The sequence below is a fragment of the Notechis scutatus genome, chromosome 5 (assembly GCF_049901735.1).
Source record: "Notechis scutatus isolate UNSWTSFEM ecotype Mainland chromosome 5, rNotScu1.2, whole genome shotgun sequence".
NCBI classification, from domain to species: Eukaryota; Metazoa; Chordata; class Lepidosauria; order Squamata; family Elapidae; genus Notechis; species Notechis scutatus.
Window position 1 is genome coordinate 43,061,623 of NC_142013.1, and position 8,365 is coordinate 43,069,987.

At 33.3% G+C, this 8,365-nt stretch overlaps 1 long non-coding RNA gene across 2 annotated transcripts; it reads right to left on the reverse strand.

Annotated features, from left to right (window-relative positions):
- Positions 1-2,456: 2,456 nt before the first annotated feature.
- On the reverse strand, positions 2,457-6,587 carry LOC148130460 (uncharacterized). 2 transcript variants are annotated; one of them, XR_015749973.1, is made up of 3 exons: positions 6,561-6,587; positions 6,299-6,377; positions 2,457-4,869 (listed from the first exon to the last, which is right to left on the reverse strand). It is a non-coding gene; the product is annotated as an uncharacterized LOC148130460 (long non-coding RNA). The 2 variants fall into 2 exon arrangements; XR_015749972.1 differs by having other exon boundaries at positions 6,293-6,377.
- Between the last annotated feature and the right edge of the window lie 1,778 nt (positions 6,588-8,365).

Sequence of the window (8,365 nt, forward strand, 5' to 3'; positions counted from 1 at the left end):
TAGCAAGCAAACTCACTAAATTAACTCACAACACACCATGCATGTAAATATTGATTTTTTTTATTTAAAAAAGAGCAACTTTTACCCAAAATCAGGCAAAGCAGGCAGGCAGATTGAGTTGCCCACAGAATCACAGATTCATTCAGAGATCTATCTATCTGCCATCGGCTAGCTCAGTCTCTCAAATTTGCTTGCCATGAGTCTGCACTGAATTTGCTTGCAAACAAACCTTCAATCCTAAGGGATGTTCAGCTGTGCTTAAAAGCAGAGCCAAAGATCTAAAGACTAGGTAGAAAGCAAGAAATCCAACCATTTTCTGCTTCCTAGCTAATCTAAATTTCCCGGCACAGCAGAACAGATGATTGTCGGAAAAAGGAAAAATAGAAATTTAGCAGGCAAGTTTACCAGATAAGGAGTGAGTGGGCAGGGAGGGTTCCTGTGGGCTATGTGGGCGGTGCAGCCTTGTGTTTCTGTGCAGCCTGCATTAATTGCTTTGGAGGAGTGCTCTGGGGGTGAGATTTCTCTGCAGCCCACCAAAATTTTGTCACGGCCCACCAGTGGGCCACGGGCCACCAGTTGGCGACTGCTGATCTTTATCATTCATGACAATATAGGGATATTGCAGTAATGGATTTCCTGCATCAGTAAGCACGTGGACTTTTAACTTCCAGTTCAGTGATTTAGAATCCTACCTCTCAAGTTTCTTTTCAACTTAGATTGCCAATCATATGGCTGAAGTCAAAATAGAAACAGTTTTTAAAATATATTTACTATTTCTGCTTACTCCAAATCATTGCATTGGAAAAATGCAATGATTATAGTACTCAGCTCCCTGTTTCATATGAAATCCCCTGAAGCTATTTAGATCTTTATGGAGACCTTCCCAGTGGATATATGGTAATCTTTGTTCTTTATCATTCTTATTGGTTTTAATGGCACAATGCTTACAAGGTTTAAGGGGGCACAATGGCTCAGTAGTTAAAGAAGCTGAGCTTTTGACAGCCCAGGTTCAAGACTCAAGAGCCGCGTATGAGCTCCCAATTCTGCCCCAGCTCCTGCTCATTTAGCAGTCTGAAAGCATGCAAAATGTGAGTAGATTAATAGATACCACTTTTGTGAAAAGATAATAGTGTTTTGTGTGCCTTTGGTATATAGCCATGCTGACTATGTGAATGGAAAATGTCTTTGGACAACACTGGCTCCGTCAGGAAAGAAACAAAGATGAGCAACATGCCTTAGAGTCAGACACAATTGGACAGGGAAACCTTTAACATTACTGTTACACGATTGACCTCTATTTTTTTCACAACAGTTCTCAGATAAATTTCTTTTTTTTCTGGACTTAGTTTTCCTGTTGTTTTATATTTAAAGTGGTTTTCCAAGAACAGATTTTAAACGTGGAACTTTCCCACAAAAATGTTGCAATGTGTTTATCTCAGAATCTATGTTGAAGCATTTCCAAAAGCTAATAAAAAAGATCTTTTGAAAAGAAGCTTGCACGCTCAGACTTATTAAAGCAAGATGTTTTTCAGAATCTTATATGCCCCTAAAACTGTTGAATTCACAACTGGTTTAGGAGAAAACTAAGATTAAACGGTGGAATGGAGAAGAACAACTCAGTGAAAGGGCATAGAAATAATCCATTGGTCCTCATGTCATTTCTTCATCTGTAGACCTTATACAAACTTTATCCTAACTCATAGAATTATACTATTTTTGTGGATACTAAAACTGGAAAAAAAACATGTTCTATAGACATCAATGCTTATTTCCATAATTTGTGGTAGTACCTGGCAACTAAACTTGAAAGCTAAATAATATTAAGCCTTTAAATGTTAATGAAAAACAGGAAATTGGTGAAAATGTATCCCAACATGAATCCACCATGTTGGAAATGTAGAAAGAAAGACGGTACCTTTGATTACATGTGGTGGTCCTATTCAGAAGCTCAGAAATATTGGCTTAAAATTAAACAATGGCTGCAAGAAATTCTTAAGGAACGAGTATAATTGGAACCAGAACTATTTCTGTTTGGGATATTCAAAAAGAAATGTGGAAAAAATATAAAATATATTGTACTACACAACTTAATGGCTGCTAGAATAGCTTATGCTCAATGCTGAAAGCATAACTGTATACCATCGGATGAACTGATTATTCAAAAAATAATGGCATGTGCTGAAATGGACAAATTGACCTTAATGATACAAGAGAAAGAGTTGTCTGAATACTATAGAATTTGGAAAAATTGCAAAATTGGATCAAATTAAGACAGATAGAAAATGAAGGAATTAAAGATAAGCAATTTATAGATTAAATATATATATTTGCACAAAATTGTATATATTTGTAGATATGCACAAAAGATAGAAATGTATGCGATGGATGTCACAAAACTATTAATGTCATGATCTTTTTTTTGTTTTACTTTTAAAATATACAAAAGGCCAATAATGTTTATTTAAAAAGAAAAAGAAAAACAGGAAATACAAGGACTATAGACTAGATTAGGAAGTTGGGGAAAAAAGTCTTTGAAGCTAGTGACATATTTTCAGATTGTTATCTAGAAAACTAAATGAAAAAAAGGTTAAACAAAACTAAATTTAAAAAAAATCTGCAAAGAAGCCTGGAGTTTTCTTCATTTCCTACTTTTCTTAGTATATGGACCAAAATCCATAACCATTAAAATTGGAGAGAACGGAATTCTTCTAAATATTTCACAAGCATTTAATGTAAGCTATGGTTCAAACACAGTCATATGCAGTCTGATCCTGAAAATGGTGGTTGTTTCTGCCTGCTGCATAACTTTCTTTATGTCAAAAATGAATAAAACCTCTTTCAATTTACAAAAGAAAGCACATGAAGCATCTTAGGCATTGACAAATTTCTTTTTCTCCATCAAGTATTGGGGTGACTCCAATTCTTGATAGGAAAACGAAGTCTTACTGGGCAAAAATCTGCTACGACAAGACAAAAATACAATAAAAAAAGAAAAGCAAAATGAAAGAGCAGGAAATGTTAAATATGCTAAGGTCTCCATAAATTATTCTTCACATAATCTTATAATCTTTCAAGAAGAAGACTGGCACTTTTCCAGGTGAATTAATGGTAAAATGATGTTGGGAGTAAAAAAATCAGGGAAAATCTTGACTGTCCTAGTCATATTAGCATATTTTCAGTTAAAGTTATTTTAAATGTTGCATCTTGTTTGGGCACATATAAATGGATACAATGGACAAAAAAAATTCTCTCATGATGAGATGATTTTGGATAGGATTGTTTTTATACATAAAGTATTTGAATTCACAATAAAGAAAAATAGTACAAAAGCTAAACATTCTTTCAATTTAATATTGCTGTAACACTGAAACAATAAATATAACTGTAATGATTCTCTCATTTGGCTCACAAGAATTTTCCTCCAGAGCAGCATTTCTATTTTACATAGGGAATAGGAAGACAATGTTACTCTATTTTTATTTATATATTGTAATGACTCCAACTGAACCTATTATCCCAAGGCTCATCTAATGTAATGTATGTAAGCACATAAAACAAAACTCTTAAATAAGCAGTGGTTTTGAATGCTGAATAATTTGGATCATTCTATCACAAGGTATGAAGTTTTAGTTAGGTATCAAATAATAAAGACAAAATATTTTACAGCTAAACAGTGCAAAGTGTCGTGCCTGAAAGAGGAGACCTCTTCATTTAAAAAATAATCATGAAAATTACATTAGTCTTTTCCAAAAGCTCAGCCTTGCACATCTATAAAATATCTCAGCCATGAGCTTTAATTTCCTTCACAAACACTTGGTATCATATTACTGATGATTACATTCTAATTCTCAAGGGAGGAAAATGTGTTAAAAATGATTTTGTGCTACAGACTAGAAAGGAACTATGTAACAGTGCAGCTATATAAACTGTGACTTTTTAGCTATAGTTGACATTTAATTTCCATGTATGCTGATGGGTAGTCTATACTCATCCGTCACGCACATCATAGATGTCAAGGATAATATATAAAAATGTATATTGGTATATTTTTTGACAAGACAGTAAAAGTACAATAGAGTTGAAAGAGACCTTGGACACCAGGTCACATGATCAAAATCTTCATTAATGACTTCATTAACGACCCTGTCCAATTGTTTCTTTTCTTTTCTTTTTTATTTTTCTTATATATATACATGTATTCATAACTATGTTTTTACTTATACCTATTATCTTATAAGCAATTGACAAACCAAATAAATAAATAAATAATCAGATGCTTGGCAACTGACTCATATTTATAACTGTTGCAGTATCCCAGGGTCATGTGATCTGCTTTTGCAACCTCCTGTCAAGCAAAGTCAATGTGGAAGACAGATTCACTTAACAACCATCTTATTAACTTAACAACTGTAGTGATTCATTTAGCAACTGTGGCAAGAAAGGTCATAAAAGGGAGCACTTAACAAATGTCTCACTTAGCAACAGACATTTTGGGTTTAATTGTGGTCATAAGTCAAGAACTACCTGTATTTCAGTTATGGATATCCACACAAATATGCTCTGACATTACAAAATAATGGCACTGTGTCATGACCCATTCAAAAAGGCAGGGTTTTGATAACGACACTATGCCAAATGATTTGCACATTCCAACATATTATTTTACAAAAAAATAGAGAACAAAACACAATCTGTGCCCCCTGCTTCTTCACTTTCTTGCTCATAGTCCATTGTAGTATCTTGAAGCTTGCTTCTGGCAGAATTGTTTCCATTCACTGTCATCTCTCCTTTCATCCTATTCATGATATAGGCAGGCATCTTTCCTTTTCCAGAGCCTTTTTTCCCTGAATCTTTGGCAGGGCTTTTCATCTAGAGATTAAGAATCATAATCGTCAGTGAAACTCTGGATTCTTTACTGAAATTCCAGAATATAAGAGCCTTTTTTTGACACAAAAAGTTTATTCTGACAAAGTTGCTATCTCCTCAAGTAATATTGAAGTGAATTGTAAAATTGGGATAACAACAAGGCCGGAAGAAGTCAACATTGCTTTGCTGAACAGATAAAATTCCATCAGCATTATAGCTGATTTCTTGGCTCTTGTTTTCTGATCAATTTCAAGATTATTTAATAGAAGAAAAAATAAATGTAGACTATTTACTATTGCAGTCAAGGCTTAAAGAATTTTCAAATGATGACAGTGTTTTATTAGATGCTATATTTAATAATGATATTATCTTAGACTTATAAATCAATCCTAGGTTACTAAAGGGCAAAAATATCAGGTTTTTTACAAATACTATTCCAGATTAAAATAATAAAAAAGTTGAATCTATAGTGATGTGATAGAATTGACTTTGTTGGAGATGATACAGTTGCTATAGAAACTTATAACTAGAAGCTAAATAATTTCTATTCTTCTTAAGCTTTTGGAACTTAAACACCTGACACTAAGAAAACTGCTCAACTCACATGTTTTAATATTAAAAGTTCATGTTGTTTCTAAAACTCTGATTAATTTCAATTAATTATCAATCAAGATAGAACAACTTAGGAAACAATACTTTATATAGAAAAGAGAAAAATAGTTAAGGGACCAGTTCTATTTTCTAATATTAAATTAAGGATTGCTGTATGAAAGAATGGCAGCATAAAAATTTAATAAGTAAATAAAATAAATAAAAATAAATCTGGTTCATTATAATTCTTAGGTTTACACCTTCCTCAACTTTCAGGTGATTAATCTAATTTATGCATTTAATGGGCAGAATTTAATTATTACTTTCCACTAATGAGGGAAGCTTCTTCTATATATTATTAAGACTATTCAATGGAGTCACAGCAGATTTTAAAATTCCATTTGGGATGATTTCTTTTATCCAATATAGGTGATAATTTTAATATATTAATTCTATTTACATCAAGTTAACTAGCAAAAAGCTTTTAAAAAATCTTTTTTTTCTTTACCACATTAATCAAATTAAAATTTTAAAAAGCATAAAAATACTTAAAATGAAATCACAATAACTAATATAAAGTGGCAATGAATAATAAAACAATGTGATTACAATGGCTAGATAAAATTTCTAATATATTGTAAAATTTTGGACTCATGGTTGCAGACTTTGTTGCATTTTGCTAAAACAGAGCTCAGTGTGCAAACATGTATCGCTGAATTGTTCCACATGTTCAACAATGGGTATGCCTGTCCTCTGTGGACAGTTCATTAAAGGTTTTAAATACTGTACTATGACAACTTTAACTGAAGATTTGTAGAATAGTAATAAAGGATACTTTTACACAAGAGTAATAGTTGTTTCTTCTTCCTTTTTCCTTTCCCCTTCCCTTTCTTCTTCTCTTTCTCCTTCTTCTTTCACACCTGGAAAAGAATAAAAGTGTACCTGTTTTGAAGAAACTGTCATTTTTCCATGTTCGTTGGAACTGATATGCTTTACTAACCCTTAATTTAAATTCATTATAAATAAATCACTGGTATTAGTAAAGCCAATTCACAGCTCAACTTGAAATAACAAACTTGAAAATTTATCATATGAACACATACAGTAGTTATTTTCACATTAACGTCAGGATTAGAATTCAAAAACATTTCAGTGTTTTGAATGTCCTATTGTGTTTTCATAGTTGATCCTGACATAATGTTCTTCAGTCATAACACATGACTTGTCACAGGTACTGACAAACTCTTTTCAACTATCTAATAGACTGGCATTTGAACTTTCTGTATTTAGAAAGGGACATTCAGTTGAAAACAGTTGAGAGACTGCTTCTGGAAATATCTTGTAAATAGTCTGGAACATCAACATACCTTCATAAAAGCCAGAGGCAACTAGTGACATGTGACTAGATGACCCAAACCAAATGGTCAGAGTCTATTTACTGGTAATGTTGGCATGTATAACATGCAGCTGCAGAGAAGATATCAGTCTGAGCAGTAGTGTATAAAAACAATCAGGCCCTTATTGCCAACTCAGCTCTCAGCTGCCAGTAGGCGGCCATCTACATCAGGGAATAAAATGTAGTTCTTACCAAGTTGCAAGGTTGCTGCATTTCAATACTTAGGAAAAAAAGATGTCAAAAATAATAAGATAGAAGTTACTTGTTCTAAAAATATGTCCATTAACAGATATTACAATAAAAATGAATTTATGCCATATTTTAGCAAAAAAAGCATGCTAATTTGATCAACATTTTAGCATAGTTGACTGAATAATGATATACACCATAAATTGCTACTATAAAATGTAAGATCTATGATCATAGTATTTTACTTGTAACATAGAGCTTTTCCATTATAATGCTGCCCATACTATGAATCCTTGGCAAAAATATTGTTTTTGAAAAGGAAGGGAAGGAGATTGGTAGCTATATTAAATGAAATATTAAAAAGAGAAAGAGAACACAATGTATAAACTAATCAATATGGCAATAATGAGAATCTTGTTATCTACCCAAAGGAAACTGAGGAAAACTGAGATGAAGGTCGAGATGAATTGAAATAAAACACCTTAGGACAATAATGGAAAATCTGTAGATTCTGAGATGAACTTTTTCAGAAGTTCTCCTGCTCGGTTTTGAAAGCTAGTTGTCATTTTTGAGCTCTAATTTTCAAAGGTCTATTTTAAAAACAAACTAGTTAACAGATAACATATAATCAAAGTTGGAAGGTACCTTGTAGGTCATCTAGTCCAACCCCCCACCCACCCAAGCAGGAGACCCTATACCATTTCTGACAAATAGGAGTCCAATCTCTTCTTGACAGTCTCAAGTGATGACGCTCCCACAACTTCCAAAGGCAAGCTGTTCCAATTGGTTGATTGTTCTCACTGTCAGAAAGTTTCTCCTTATTTCCAGGTTAAATCTCTCCTTGTAGAGTTTCCATCCATTATTCCTTGTCTGGCCTACAGGTGCTTTAAAAAATAACTTGACCCCTTCCTCTCTGTGGCAGCGCCTCAAATATTGGAACACTGTTATTATGTCTCTCCTAGTCACATCATCACTGCTCTACTACTTTTACATCATTTCCTAAGTTGAGTTGTGGTAGAGTTAATTTAATTTAATGTAATTTAAACTTAACCACTGAATGATGGCACAGTAGTTAGAATGCAGTATTGCAGGCTAACTCACTGTTCACTGCCAGGAGTTCAATCCTGACCAGTTCAAGGTTGACTCAGCCTTCCATCCTTCTAAGGTCAGTAAAATGAGGACACAGATTGTTGGGGATAATATACTGACTGTGTAAACCTCTTAGAGAGGGCTATAAAGCACTGTGAAGTGGTATATAAGTCTAAGTGGTATTGCTATTAATGTCTATTCAGGAAGACTGGGTGGCTTTCAAATCCACTAAAG